The 17116-nt window shown below is 39.9% G+C and overlaps 1 protein-coding gene across 5 annotated transcripts in view; it reads right to left on the bottom strand.

Moving 5' to 3' along the window:
- Positions 1-17116, bottom strand: part of DIAPH2 (diaphanous related formin 2) — an 828187-nt gene that overhangs the window by 254134 nt on the left and 556937 nt on the right. The window lies entirely within an intron of this gene.

Consider the following 17116-nt stretch of genomic DNA (forward strand, 5'->3'; position numbering starts at 1 on the left):
CGGCGTTTGGGACCTAATTCTGCCCACTTCACTAGGAAGTGGGCACTTCTTAGTGAAGTGGGCAGAATTCGGGAGATTGCCACACTTTCGCAAAATGCGGGAGTCTCCCGGACATTCCGGGAGAGTTGGCAAGTATGTTCTATAGGCTGTCAGGTTAGCTCCCGTTTCACAGTACTACTAAATTAGTACTTGACAGAAAGCGATTAAGATTAGGGGAACGGAAACATTGGACACCAGGGGGTAAATATATCAAGCTACGAGTTTCCGGCGGTTATAAAAAGTGTAGATGTTGCCTATAGCAACCAATCAGATTCTATTTATCATTTATTTAGTACATTCTACAAACAAGACAGCTAGAATCTGATTGGTTACTATAGGCAACATCTCCACTTTTCAAGCCCGCCGGAAACTCGCAGCTTGATACAATTACCCTCAGAAAATTGTTCCATATTTGAACCCGATATGGCTAGAATATATTCACAAACAGCTGTTATAATTCCACTGGACCTGGAGATTTTCAATACATTATGCAGAACATTATCAAATAGAGCAACAAAGTAAATTTATCTGGGCATTTACTATATACCTGGGATCTCACAACAACACCAAACTAAACTCTTCATAAGGTAACATATAATTATTTAGTTCTGTGTTTTCTACTTTCCACAAAAAATTGTTTGAAGAAAAATATTGACCAGTCTCGAATCATGTTAGTTTTTGTTCTCCAAAGGGATTTTGTTTACCCCCCTCCTCGAGACATATTGGTAAACAAAGCACAATGCAGCCTCATATGAAAGTATCACGGTCTTGTAAAATGTCACTTTAAAGCCCATAGTGGTCAAGTTGACCCTCTTTCCTTACAAAGAAAAATATATAACTCCGTGGCCATTCAACCTTGGTTCATCTCTGTCTTCTGAGCAGACTTTCAACAGGTTGTCAGGATGCTGTACACAACCACCTCATTCTCAATGCATCCTGCTTCTCACATGGAGAAAGCTTTTCTCCGTAAGAGTTTGAAATCTCTGGTGCCAGAAGATCTCAACGCAACTTGCTCCTCACAGAGCCGTTCTATAGATCAGCTTTCAATCTCGACACAAGGAAAAGGTTCTACGCCTGAATTTTAAATCAAAGCCCAGTCGAGACAGAATAATGTATGAAAATAGCGCGCTCCGAACCTCCACCGTGGAGATCATGACAGAATAACAAATTGTGATGGTTTAAGGCTAACTGAGAATTTTTAGTTGGCTTTATTCGCTATAATAAATAACCCATTGCTTAAAGTCTATGAAAAAAAAAAATGCTAATATTGTACTAAACTAGTCATAACTAAAAGTAATGTAACCGAGTTGAACACTTTTTTTTAGTTGTATAGAATTTTAGACCCAAGGTCCAAGTCTTGTCGGATCTGTAGAGCATCGGTGAACTTACAAGTTAAAGAACATTAGGAATATATATATTATATATACTTTTTATAAATGTTATTTTTTTGGGGGGCGGTTGATATTACTATGAACAGTAGTATTTCTCAGACATCTACTAGTCAACAAAGATAAATGTGCCAATATTATTTCATTCAAGATACCACGGGGTAGATTTATCAAACCTCTTAAAAAGGAAAAATGGAGGTGTTGCCCATAGCAACCAATCAGATTCTAGCTACTACTGTTCTAGAATGATATAGATAAATGATAGGTAGAACCTGATTGGTTGCTATGGGCAACACCTCCGCTTTTCCCTTTTAAGAAGTTATAGTACATCTACCCCCAAGTGTTGTATTGTTCAGGATTCCCTCACAATGGGGGTAGTTAAAACCTGCACGACAAGGGCAGGATGTAGCTGCTCTAATGGTAAAAACCAAAAGATGTCTGTTTTCTACTGAAAAATAATACACATAAACAGTAGTACAGGAAATAAAGTACATCAGTGCTATAATTCTATATAAACGTAAATACAAGGTGTGGGCTGGATTGAAGGCTGGCTGCGAGCCAGAGCTCAGTAAACGCAGAAACGTTAAACACAGGCGGATTAATTATTGGATAAATCATACTATGACATCGGCGTGTGATCACATGGGGGTCTCCTGACTTCCCACGCTTTTGGAAACTAATATTAAGTCTCTATGGGACATAGGGCTAAATTTACTAAACTGCGGGTTTGAAAAAGTGGAGATGTTGCCTATAGCAACCAATCAGATTCTAGCTGTCATTTTGTAGAATGCACTAAATAAATGACAGCTAGAATCTGATTGGTTGCCATAGGCAACATCTCCACTTTTCCAAACACGCAGTTTAGTAAATATACCCCATAGTCTCCATCAGAACTAGGAGATAGGAAACGGAGTTGTGTGGTGATAATTAAAGCAGTGTGGGCTTCCCAGGAAAGTCGGGGTCCACAGAAAGACTCCGTGAGGCTCTCCCAGCTGTGGTCTGCTAGCTGGGTCACCTCTATATCAATAGATAATCAAGAGGTTACTAGTTGTAACCATGTAGGAGTGCATAGTATATAGGTAAATATTGATGTAAGCTTGTGAGCAGGGCCCTCTTACCTCTCTGTCTGTATGTATTACCCAGTATTGTTTTATTACTGTTTGTTCCCGATTGTAAAGCGCTACAGAATCTGCTGGCGCTATATAAATAAATGTAGAATATTATATAATAGCTGTCACGAGAGAAGAACACAAAACTAACGTACATACACCATATTTGTTATTGGTGCTTATTTCCTAACATAGAAGTGTTTAAACAGACGCAGTTTAGTTTGTATTCCTAGACAAAATTACAAAAAAAACTTAGGAGCCAGTCACTTCAAGGAACCAAGAATTATTATTATTATTATTGAGTCACAGTGCTCCACAGCAGGACTCTGCTCGGATGAATTTACATGGGCAGCACGGTGGCTCAGTGGTTAGCACTTCTGCCTCACAGCACTGGGGTCATGAGTCCAATTCCCAGTGTGGAGTTTGTATGTTCTCCCCGTGTTTGTGTGGGTTTCTTTTGGGTGCTCCGGTTTCCTCCCACACGCCAAAAACATACTGGTAGGTTAATTGGCTGTTATCAAAATTGACCCTAGTCTCTCTCTGTCTGTGTGTGTATGTTAGGGAATTTAGACTGTAAGCTCCAATGGGGCAGGGACTGATGTGAGTGAGTTCTCTGTACAGCGCTGCAGAATTAGTGGCGCTATATAAATAAATGGTGATGATGATGATATACATCATTTCTGCACCTGTTTGAATAGCTGCTTTGCCAACTTGTATCTGCAAATATTTACCCTCAGGTATAAAGATCAACCCACCAGGGTTCCTGCACTTTTTATAGATGGAGGGTTTATTGAAGACAATGTTGCATGAGTTATTCTTGAAGCTACGACTCCCTAAATGCCCTCCCAGCGAGTTCTGCAAGTGGTTGTCGTTTCCACCAGCGAAAGAGGCACAAATGACATGAGCGAGGTCTAGAACACCCGCAGAGAAACGGCAACAACCACGCGGCTTATACGGAGTCTACTTTAGAATGCATTAAAGTTATTTGACAATGTGTTACTCATAAAATATTAGGGAACGAACAACTCCCAGAAAAGCATTAGGGCGTGAATTTATCATCTGATGCAAGACGATATGTTGTTTTTTTTCACACAAAAATATGCTTTGCATTAATTACACTTGAATGGTTATTGAGACACTCCATGAATTATCACCGCGTAAGTGCATAATAAGTCTTCCATTATTTAAAAAGCAGCCAGACCAAAAGAAAAGGAAAAAAAACACACTACAAAGCATATCTGTCTTGGGTTTTATGGGCTAAATATTTTGTTACGCTTTGGAGATATAGTTTAATTCCATTAATGTTTTCATTTTGAAACTTTACAGAACATAAAGGATTATCAAATCTACAGAATTGTTTTTGGTGGAGATGTATAAAACCCTGCTATAATTACTGCTGATTGTAATAAACACTGGACCTATGTCGATATATATATATATATATATATAAATAGGCTAAAGCAGTGGTCAGGGAACAGGGGTAAATTACTCCCAAATGGGGCAAGAATGAAATTCCTGGGGGTAATGCTGCTGATTCACATGCTGTCAGTTGGATTGTAGACCTCTTTAAATGTGAAATTATTGTTGTAGCAGAAGAGCCTCAAGGGTTGGCAGAGGCACTTCTTGAGCTGCGATGCAATAATGAAGCATGTATTACATTTGAAAACAAAGCAGATCTGTCATATTTTTGGATGTCAACAGGCGCAAAACGCATTCAAAATTGCACATGAGGAGGCAGTCAAAAAGTTGCTGCCTTTTGCAACAATCTACCTTTGCGAACACGGATTTTCCACTCTAACGAACATAAAAACAAAGCAGAGAAATCGATTGGACGCTGAAGACTGTATCCAAATTGTTCTGACATCAAAATGCCCCAATATTGATGCTCTCGTAGCAAAAATGAAGCAACATCTTTTCTCCAAAACCTGAAGTTTTGAAAGTGAAGCTTTCAAAGAAATTTTGAATAGATTCAATAAAATTTTAAATTCCAATAGTTAATAATATATGATTTCCTTCCTTTCAAATCAAGGGGGTAACGTCGGCGTACCTAAATGTATTTTGGGGTAAAAAGTAAAAAAGTTCCCTGACCCCTGGGCTAGAGAGTCACAATGAAGTCTCAGTAATAGGTTAATAACTAACTAACAGTGAGAAGGATCAGATTGGCCACTTTGTAGGACTTACAAGTGCAGTAACCAATCTGCTCAAAATCGGCATCATGCTCATTTACAGAGGCCAGGGTCACATATTAGACACCCCAAACCTTTCAGGAATGTACACCTACAAATGGCACAAATTATAGAGTGTAAAATATACAAACTAGCATAAGAAATAAAATACTTATAGAGCTGCATAAAATCCTAATTTTAAGATCTAGCAAAACATCAAATCCTTTTCACTAAACAAACTAAACCCTAATTAAGACAAATCTTGCAAAAAATAAAATATCTAATCAGCCATTTCCTGATTTGAAACTTTGCAAATTCGCTGAAGTGTTAAGGATGTGGATTTTGAGGATGATAAATGAAAAACCTCACAAGATTGGCACTTCCGGGACCTGAACTCCCATGTGCCTCTTTTCTTTCCTGGATCCCATTAGGAGTGTTACCGTATGTTAATTTGTCCACGGAAATCTGCTGAGACGTCAGATTATGTTTTCCAGAGGTAGAGAAAGTGACAACGCAGTGTAAATATTATTTAAATTAATTTAGATGTAGCCGACAATCAGTGTGACTGTGCAAAGTGGGAGCAGTCAGCTTTATGCTGATCAGTGACTCACTAAGCATTTAAAGATCTTTGCCCCAATACGGTTTCCACTGATGGGAATATATCACAAGTAAGATATTAGGACAATTACTATAAAGGTGAGTCACTTCTTAGCAAAATATTTCACTTTCATATTCTAGGTATTAAAAAAACCTATGAACTTGAGTTTTTCAAAATCTGTAAATAATTTATCTAAATGAAAAATTAACTCCAGGTTTTCTTATACCCAAAGCAACTTTTTTCCAGACATTATGATTCATTACTTGATTTTTTTTTTTATAATTAAGCAGATCTTATAGCACAGAAAAAAATGGAGGGATTAGATTCCATGGACACAACTTCAAGACCACCCCAATACTCCCAGAAAATTCGGTAGACTCACGATTTTCAGGTAGTTATCCCATATTCCCAGGTGGCCCTTCTCATGGATCCGGGAATTGTATAATTTTAGCCACGCCCATGGGCATGAGAATGTGACCGTGGCATTTTACCACAGGAGCGGGGCAAAAATTTTGCAATGATTGCCCCCCTTCCAACTGCACTTACCACTCGATCTTGGAGGGGAGATTTTTAAGGTTGCAAAGTGTTGGCAAATCCATAACAATATTTGCAGTAGATAGAAGATATTACTGTTTGGAATCAGAGCTCAAGCTCAAACAGTTTTTTAAGGGATTGATTTGATTACTTGATTTTACATTTATAGCTGTTGAGGATCTGGAGTGATCTGCATCATTAAGCTCCGCCTCTTCCACAAAATGCCACAAAACACGACAGGGTGCATCGCGCCCCCTCCCAGTGCCTCACCAGGTACCACCTCCCCTCCCGATCCTAAAATACTGCTTGCCTTAGATTCATTTATGACTTTAATAAATCATTTGTTTAAGAAATATATCTCCACTATATGCATAGGTGGATTCATACTGAGAGGCGGGGTCAGTGATGTCATAGTAGCTCAAATGACTGCGGTCTCTGCTTTTCTGTCCTGGATCATATCCTATCAGGACACTGCACCGCAAATATGGGAGGAGCTACAGGTCTCTGCAACAGAATGAGGATACAGCAATTTGCATTTTAACAGAGCTGCAGCGCAAGGCCATGGTAACGCTGAGTAATGTATTTTCTGGTCCATATCTGAAAATGTAAATGTTGGGGATCAGTGGTCCTTTAAGTCCGCATGTTTCTGTAAGTGAAGTTGTATTTGTCATATTTCAGCATTTATCTATCTTTGGCTACATCATTAATATTATTTACAGCAGAGAGGAATGTAATTCATCAGCCAGGGATTACTGTGAACAAACATGATGGCTTATTCAACTATTCCAAAGTCCTTAATGAATATTCATCTCTGGGCCCACGGAATTCACACCAAGGAGAGGCAGAGCTGGTAGATAATGCATCAAGTGTTACAGAGCATTGTGCCGCTGTGTGCGAGCGCGTGAGGAAAATACAGCAGCGACCGGGGGCTTTATCATTCCCAAAGTATACAGCTATTAGATTTATTTTCTGCTTTTCAGATACTGCTGTGCAGAAACAAACACGGACGTGACATATACATTGGATTTCAAGTACCCTGAGGAAAATATCTTAAAAGAGCACAGGATACTTAAAATTGGAGTCAAGTAGGTAAGTATGGAAGAAGAATATGCACTTAAGCAACAATGACATAAATGCCCCAAAAGTAAAAAAAGGTGATCAATCCCGACAGTTTAAAAATAAAGTTGCATTCACCAACCAATATAGCAAGTGCTCTCCAATATTTCAATTTATTAAAAAATGGCCCATCCAACTAGGATGGTGCCATTTCCTAACAAGTACAATTGGTATCTTGACAACTCTCATGCTCATTTGCATCAGTGAGGGGTGCAAGATGGTTTTTAGCAAAGTACGCCACAAGATTTTCGCAAAGCTACTTTTCCTCTTTTTAGACTTTACCACATCAGTTTTGTCGTCACTTATCAGGTTTGGCTGTCTGCGGCAAGATGGCGTCTTTATAAACTGACGTGGTTTGCTCTATAATCTTGACTATGGCCGGATCACGGTGTTCAGGATGTATAACAATCTAGTCTAAGTGTGCACTGGTCTACTCGCCAACATCACAATAACAAGATACCGTTAGCTGCATGACACATAAATGTGCTTTGGTGAGCGGGGGCGATAAAGTTTTGGGGTGACCACTTGGCGCAAGGCTATTTTCACCACGCAACAGTCCTTGATAATAATATCAATAACCAGCATACCAACATGCAACAATCTGCAGTTAAAACACTTTGTAACCAGTCAAAGAATTATAACGTCACCAGTGGCCCAGATTATATAATTTCAGACATTGCGTGTGCCTATATGTGTGTATGTGTTATATATATATATATATATATATATATATATAGTCAGGTGCCGTCTCCGCACCTCCGCTGGGTGCCGGAGACGGACACCCTCTGGCCGGAAGAGACATCCCGTTGCTAGGCAACGAGACGCGACCATGTGATTGCGGCGCTCGCACATGCGCGATGCGCCGCTCGGTTGCCAGGCAACCCAGAAGCTTCCTGGCGATCAGCTGAGGCTGATTGCCGGAACTTCCTCCATAGGGCTTCCTGGCTGTCCCTATTTAAACTTCACTCTGGCACCATTAGGGTGCCAGAGAATTGGTTCTACCCAGCTCCAGCATCTAAATTATAACTCTGTTCCTGAACTCCTGTGTATTGACTCCTTGGCTTGTTTCGACCTCTCTTTCGGATTCCCCTTGTACTTCGCTGCCCGCTCTGGTATTGACCTTTGGACCGTTCATGACTACTCTTGCCTATTCTCCGTGGTACCTCGCTTCCTTGGTTTCGACTCGGCCTGTCTGTCTACCCTCTATTCGCTGCACTGGTGACTTCCTGGGAGAACCGCGACCTGCACATCGCACGCAGCAAAGCCCAAACCTCCTTGCGGGGGTCCCTGGTGAACACCGGTGGTGTGTTAGACTCTGCGCCTCTCAGGTTAGTAGCACAAATACCAGTCAGTGATATTCTCTGTGTAAAAGTGTGACATATATATTGTGAGAAAGTACAGCATTCACAGGAACCGGACATTGGTATGCTGAACTATTTAACTGTTTATTAGCAGTTGTCAGGATGGTAAACAGTTTTCAGCAATGGTACAGCAGTCATCCAGAAACAGTAAACACAAAAATCCCCACCTCCTACATCTGGCTAGACATTACTTCCCTGTCTGCAAGCCGGCCACTTACTGGCATCGGTGGTCCCACCCACACATACAGTGCCTTTATCCTCCACCCCAAGCACTACAACAAATCACAGCAAACCAATTACATCCATGTGGAACACGTGTGTGTGTGTGTGTGTGTGTGTGCTAAAAGAGGATCCCAGGGAACCTTTAACCCTGTCTGTAGCCTGCTGCTGCAGACTGCCTGTGTTTTTAACAGTTCCCTTATAGGGGAACTGTCGCAAATATGCCTCCTTACCACAATATATAAATATATACATATATATATGTGTGTGTGTGTGTGTGTGTGTGTGTGTGTGTGTGTGAACAAGCAGGAGTGTGGGAGGGGCTAGACAACTAGTATGTAAGCGTTAACAGCACCACTGTATAGAGATATAAGGCTCTTGTCAATGTGACATAGGGAGAGTATTAAGCATATCTCTACATATAACAAAGTTCATAAATCCAACTTTAATCTTTCTATTTGATTTTCCAATGTAACGCCATTTCTATTTCTAATTATACACATTCTACAACAGGGTGTAAATACAGTAAATATATAATCTATATATGTATGCACGTTATTAACACGTTTAGCTGCCTTAGGTACCAGTTCACCAGCTATAACCGTGGCGTATCGCACTGATTTATGAGCAGATAATTTTTCCAGAATGTGTTCATTTCACAAGCTATTTTAATCAAATAGTTATGAGTAACACTTATACATATAAATGTTACAACAACATAACAATGAAAAACAAGTTTGTTCGTTTTTTAAAAAAAAAATGAAAACGTGGATGTATTACAGTAGGTATACACTATAGTCTTTACATTCTGAAAGATGAACAATATAAAATGACATTGTAGAACAGCTAGACAAAAGCTGGACTCAAAGATTGTCCCGGAAGAAGGTGGGACGTCTGCAACACGTATGATTACTGCGAAAATTTGTCTCAAATTTGTTCATCTCTAATATGTAATCTAACAGCTGCCTGTCAGAGCTACAGGAGGAAGGGAGCCAAATAGACAAATATTTGTGCTAAAAGCAGCTTTAGCATGTCATATATTTCCAACATAATGCAGCAAGGGGTATATTGCACTCTGAGCTGGGGCACCTAGGCAATCGCTTAGGGTACATGTGTTACCTGAGTGCATTGTGGGTGTATATTGTGGTGAGCGAGGTCTGAGGGTTTGTTGTGGAATTGTGGAGCTTGTGAGGGGCATATGGGGGTATTTTTGGATGTGCGATGTGGGTGTACAAGGTCTTTTCTGGCCTTCTTTTCATTCTAGAAGTTACAGTTAATGTGCTGCCCTTGTCAAGGTTGGAAGCACCTTAAAGTATGTTAGACTGCCCATCACTGTCCTAATAACCTTATCATTTCTCAGAGCCTCCTGTCACTCTTACTGATGGGACAATCTTCTCACCATACAACAGCTTGTGGGCATGGCCTAGTGGCAGGGGATACGTATGACACCACTTAGGACATCAGGGGCCTGATCCATTAAGGATCTTAAATTAAGAAGTTTCTTATTTAAGTCTCCTGGACAAAACCATGTTACAATGCAAGGGGTGCAAATTAGTTTTCTGTTTTGCACATAAGTTAAATACTGACTGTTTTTTCATGTAGCACACAAATATCAACTTTAAATTTCAGTGTACAAATAAGCTATCAAGTATTTGTGTGCTACATGAAAAAACAGATCCTTAATGAATCAGGCCCCTGGTCTGGAAACAACCTAAAAACCTATTGGAGCGCAGGCAAATAGGCAGAAGATATAACATCTGAAATTCTGCAGATCCTACAAAGAGGGGTAACCTAAAAATCTATGATGAATGCAGGTTCCCCTGTGCCAAGTACAATTAAATACATAAAATGTTTGGGCCTGCTTTCAAAATTGACAATATGAAGGGGAACTCTATACAACATCCAAAGATAATTAAAAACAAAATATTATCCCAATTAGGAAAAGTAGAAGAATTAACAATGCACATAGTAAATGATTTTACATTGTGGCGTATGGAAAGTAAGTATTTCAGCCATCAAGCCCACCGCTGGTACATTACTATATCCATTATTTGACAGAATATTGATTTCTAATTAATTTGCAATCGCTATAATGACTCCCCCACTCTCCACTATACAGTAAATTGGCTTTTGATAAGTTGCCTTCGCAGGCTGACTAAAACACACAGGACCGTCAGACTGGCAGATTGCATTTCACACTTTCTGCATAATTGATTAACATACCGCAGATAACTTATTAAATTGCAGTTTGAAAGGACTGTGCTTCCAGATCCTGCTTACAACGTGAAACACGGAGAACTGTTTGCAAATAAACAAATCAGATTTGATTTCAGTGTACTCCGCAGCAGCGACACAACAACTGAAACAAGAACGCCCGTGGAGAGCCACCAACGACTCACACTGGAGGCGGCCATGTTGGAGGTTGAAGCGGTACTCATCTGGAGCCAGCCTATCCGTTCACTAAGAAACGTTTATAAAAAATGTCATTTTTAACCAGAGATTCATACACAGAACACACCCATTGTTCAATGAATCACAGAGGTATAAAGATACTATTTGGCTTAGTTGTACAGAAAGAATCGCTGGGTATTGCTTAGCAAATTAGGCTGAGAGATTTAAAGACTTCGGCTGGCTAAAGTTACCCTTTCAATACCCAAATCGTGTCCTGAAGTGTCCTCGGCCAATTTTAGCCTTTAAATCTCCCCTTGTCGTTAAAATGAAGAACTGGCTGGATGTCTGTCTGACCGGGAGCCAGTTGGCGTCCGTACAATTGGGCACCACACATTTTCGGGCACGTTAGCTGGCTGCATTTACATGAATGCGCTAGTGTTTCAGTACAAAGGATTCAGTCAGTCCTCAATTATCTACCCTAACGATGTGATTACAGGTACCGGTACAGAGCAAGAGATTCATATAAGGACAGCACACAAAAAAACAACATGTATCTATTTTATCTTAATTATGGATCCATCTGTTGGAAACAAAAGTGAGTACTTGTGTACTCAAGTACAGAAACTACAGAGTAACATTTAATGCCTTTACTTTTGTTTAACAAGGGCGGCGTATCAGGGCTAAATGTAAACAGCGCGATCTTTGTGCCACGTGGCAGGTGTTTGAGAGCGCAGTTTGCTCACAAACACACGTGCTGCATTTGCACTCGCATTTGCCAGTCTTTGTGTATAAAGCGCAATTAGTGAATGAGCTATGCAGCATTCTGCATCTGCGCTTGAATCATAACTGTCGGCGACAGCATGCGTTAGATTTTTTTCAATTTCCCGTTCCTGTGTTGCAGTCGATTCACAACACCGCATTTCCTCTTATAAACAACAGGAACAATATGACACAAAACCAATCTGGTAAACGTCCCGGAAGCTAGCTGCACCCATATTGATTAGTCAAAGAACATTTGACTTATCAGTTAGTAATTGTTGCAGTTGACCAATCACTAGTGTAGCGTATTCCTTTCTATGCCGCTGGCGAAACCAATCTCCAATCACAGTGGGTTATACTATAATTATACTGTATAATTTATACTTTGCTAAATTTTAGGCTGTCTGAATGTAGCCAGCTTTACTCTCTACATCTCAATGTATATTAGATAATCACACAGAAAAAATAACAAAACAGTAAACTAAAACCAACAATTCTGAAAAGCGCATCTGCAGTTGAAGCCTAAAATCACAATACTTAGTAAGTGCCTAAAACTGAATGGCAAAACCCCTTTACAGCAACGAAAAAACTCTATTTTTTCTAAAGTACGTCTGGCAGATCCAATTTATTTTCTGTACATTGTATGTGATGTTTTCTACAGCAGTTATATATAATTACCCACAGAAATCGGCTACAAAGGCAGCGTTGAGAATAAATAAAAATCAAACATTTGTTTTGTCGAAAAACCCAAAAAAGCGGCAACTCCTCTCGACTCAGGAAGCGCTGTTATGCTGGCGGATTATCAAATCGCTTCCTATTGGAGGGTATTGTGCAAATAAGGAGAGAGAAACGTGCTTAATAAAACGCAAAGAAAAAATGCACTTGCACGACGGCGGTGCGGTGTGAAATCTGCAGATTTGAATTTGCCATTTGTGCGGTGAGGAACAGCTTTAGTTGTTCCGGAGCGAATTTGGATTTTGAATTCATTTTTTACTTTCCCTAACTTTTTATTAAACACTTGGGGGCTAAATGGCAGCCACGATTTGCGTTCAACAACATCGGGCTCCAATGGCGGGCGTAAGCAAAGCTGCGGGTATCACGAGATATGTGCAAGTCTGCAGCATATGCCGCTGGTACACGTCACATACACTTACGCCCATGTTTAGAAACTTTAACTTTGTTTTCAAAATACACAGGAGAAACAACGCCCATCTTGTGTAAGTTGAAAAAAAAAGACATTTGCTTAAGTGCGCACATAAAAGTATATTATATACACGCGCAATGAAGAGAGCGCCGATCAGAGTCAACAACGCATTCATCAACACTTCTATTGCGGACCACATTCATCATCATCCACTATTTGCACATTGGACCACCAGTCAATAATACAGTATATGTGTCTGTACTCCGTTCTGCATCAATTCGCAACTTTTCGGGCCTAGGTTAGAACGCCCCTTCCCTCCACTGCCCCGTCCTTTCCAGGCGCATGTGGTTATAAGTGCCAGCAACACGCAAAATCCACTTTTCTAGGCAGCCATAGAACATTTCAGACAGATACAGTCCGCAAACCTGCGCAGTACTCACTGTGATCCATACGGTGCTTGTACCTGCACAGCACACTCCTATATGAAGCTATTTCCTACTGTACTTAAGCATACATTTTAACACATTTTTAGATAATAAAGGAACAAAAGGAATTGTTATTATCTAAAATTATTATTTCACCTCCTAACTCAATTTATAGAGCAGATGTATTTAGTTTGGTCTGAATGCACATCATTCCGTCGCTTGGGTGCTTGGCGGACACGGAGGCTTTGTCATGTGGCCGCACTATATCACCCTCTGCTAGAGTCTATTACAGATGCTCAGGCTTGGTTTTCTGAAAACCGAACCCACCTGAACTTAGGGGATCCGAGTAGGTTCGGTACTGTCGAGCGTCCTCGGATCTGAATTGAGGCAAAACATCATTGTTGCAATGTCGGATCTCGCGGGTTTTGAAATCCGCAAGCACCTCCATCCCCAGGAGATCCATTGCCATTGCTCACACAGAAACAGGAGGGGTAGCAGTGTTCTTGCCACTTGAAATGACTGGAATTTAATGTTATTGAGGTTAATAATAATGAAGGACTAAAAAAAAAACCAGCAAAATTATGTGATTTTAGCAAAAAACAACCGTGATCCAAAACAAAAACACGCAAGGGCGGTTTTGCCAAAACCAAAACACGAAGTTAATCCAGATCCAAAACACGGGGGTCAGTGAACATCTCTAATGTCTATGTATGTGCGTTAGGGGGATCTATACATGTAACGGCTGGACGGTGGCTGCAGAACAGACCAGGGAGTGATTAATGGTGTGACATCTACAGCCTCTATCTTTCCCCCAGACTCCCTCATGCATTCACAAACAGTCCGTGATATGTCACAACAAGTAAATCTCACAGAGCCTCCACACACACAAGGAATATACAGAGACTTGGCCCTCTAATATCCCAGCGTCCTATTATACAAAGTCAGCGGCACATTCAATATAAATAACATTTAGAGGCAACGGGATAAGATAAAATATATTAATGTAAGGCATTTTGTGTTTGTCTGGAAAGATTATTTATATATACAGATATGAATAATATATGAGCTATATATGTCCTACATGTTTATACGTCCAAGCCTGTCAAAACGCCAGTCATATATTTGGATGATTACAGATTCTAAGCATCAAAGATCCGACTTTAATGTAATCCAGTAATTCAAAGCCTCCATGGCTCCATTGAAATGCCTTTTTATTTTATGTTTTTTTGTGGTTTAGAAAAACTAAAATTTGCATTACAATGGAGGAAATTTAAAAATGTCAGTCTGTACTCTGCGTCACTCAGAGATCTAAATCAGGCGCCTTGATGAAAATCAAAGAGTTTTAAATATGCTCCCTGGGAATGTTCCACAAAAAAGAGAAAATCATAGTATTGTACACTATATAATATATAGTAAACTTAAGGTTCCTCTAATACAATATTGCTGGGTGTGAGCTGCAGATATTTACTAGAAAACGTTTTCCTGCCGCACAGTAAGGACGTTTAATGGCTGTGGATGGAGCGACAAGTTATAGGGATCGTAGGGATCCTAAGGAGCGTCACATTGAATGCTGGGAGCGTAAGACTGGACCGCTAACCACTGGGCAACTCCAATGACAATAGACTTGGCCGACAAGGTCAGTAGCCAAAATTGGTTATATCCCAAAGCACATATACCTACGGATACTTGGTAATTTTTGGAAATATTAAATAACATTTTTATTTGGGCATGTTTCCTTTTCTTAACTCCGTCTAGTCTGAGGCTCACAATACAATATAAAAAATATTATGAACAATTAGACTTTTCTCTCTTTATAAGTGCGTATTGCGCTTATAACATGACTTTAACCTTGCAGAGTGATCCGCTCGTTATGTAAACTAAAGAGCTGATCTGCACTTAGAGAGTGAATCGTTTCACATAGCACAAGACCGGCAATGAAGGGTTAAACAGCGTCAGTATATCTGAGAGCAGGATTCACTCATCCTGCTGCAGCCAGACTCACCTGTGGGGTGAGGGAGGAACATCAGATCACACGTGATCACTGTATGGAAATGGCCTTTTGAAAACCGAGGGAAGCGTTAGCAGCAGTTTAGTTGTAGATATACACGATGCTTGAAGTGATTGAACACCTAACGATGTGCAAGTCGATTAAATAATATTAGAAAGAAAAACTTCTAGAATTGGTTGTTAAAATACTACAGGCTAAAATATATGCAATTAGAATTTAAAAATTTACTTGGGAGACATAATTTCCAGCAGAAAGCAGAATTTGTACGTTCACACGGATATTTATCATGAGGACCGAGGCTGAAGGACATATTTGTTTACGTTCCCTATCTTATAAAAAGGAAAAGTGGCGATGTCGCCTATAGCAACCAATCAGATTCTAGCTATCATCATTTATTTTGTGCATTCTAGAACATGATAGCTAGAATCTGATTGGTTGCTATGGGCAACATCTCCACTTCTCCTTCTTAGAAGGTCTGAAAAATCGACTCCCTGGAGGAGTATGCTCACAGCAAAGAGGGCGGGACTAAGCTATCGCAAACTGAGCCACCATGGCTCCGCCTGGTAAATCCCAATGATGCAATTCGCAAAGTAATACCCTCCCACTGCTTGACGACAAGATTGCTGCGCGGCAGGGGGTGGGCGTGGCTGTGATAACATGAATTGCGTTGTCACATCTACCGCGCTTGACTTTGGCCCAGAAAGTCGTCAAGTATACTGCAGGAAGCCAAAGACTGTAGCTGTCAGCCAGATCATAACCAGAAGGTCGACAAAGACAAATGTAATTGGATTGTGGGAGGGTTCACGCAAATAACATTTAGTTACTGTTCATGTTAATAAAATTTTCTACGCAGTCTATGCAGATGCTTTTACATACACCTCTGAAACTTAGTCCCCTGGTAAAGAGACCACTGTAAAAACTGTACACGGCATACACACAAAGATATATGTCTGAGTTCACAAAAAGCCTGTAAATACAGTAGAAGCAACAAACACCTTTCATATTAAATTCACAAATGGTTTCTGAATATTTACTGCCTTGATCAATAGTTGTTAATTATTGCAAAACTGGGAAATAGCTCAATTCTCCAAAAATATTTTTTTATTTTTCCAAATATGTTGTTTTTTTTTGGCTGACTTGGTTGCAATTAAGCACATTTTAATGAATATCTCCAGTTGTGGTTTTTATCTCTCTTACCTTAATATTGGGGGGCTTCCCACGTAGAGAAGGAGGTCTTTATGCGTCCTTACACTGCGTCCCATACATGAAATAATAACGTTGGTCCTAGTGTGAATTGTTTCTGTGTTGGGAATTTCAAATCTTTGGGTAATGAGCTAGACATCACGGGACTGATTCATTAAGGAAAGGAAAGCAAAAAAAAAAGGAGTAACTTTGCACCTGGGCTAAACCATGTTGCACTGGAGGGGGAGGTATATTTAAAATGGGGTTCAGATTTATAATTGGGGTAGGGCATGTCCTAGATCAATCTGACATTTCAGTGTAAAAATAAAGCTGTTAAGTATTTGCATCCTACATAAAAAAACAACCAGTGTTTTTCATATATGCAATAATAAACTAATTTTCACCCGTTGCATTGTAACTTGGTCTATCAAGGAGAAAATTACTCTTTTTTTTGGCTCACTTTCCTTGGTAAATCAGGTCCCACGTGTATTAAAGAGCCTGACCGAGGCCATTACTAAAAACTAAAAAACAAATTATTACTTTAGCTTGAAAGTTTAGTTTAGAATATAACATTATTAATCCCTTCAAAGAGTTACATTTTAGAAAGTGATGCGAAACTTGAGAACATTCTTAAGACTTACGAAAGTATTACAATGTATCTGAAGCCCCGGTTACATT

This window comes from Mixophyes fleayi, chromosome 9 (genome assembly GCF_038048845.1).
Source record: "Mixophyes fleayi isolate aMixFle1 chromosome 9, aMixFle1.hap1, whole genome shotgun sequence".
Classification (NCBI taxonomy): Eukaryota; Metazoa; Chordata; class Amphibia; order Anura; family Limnodynastidae; genus Mixophyes; species Mixophyes fleayi.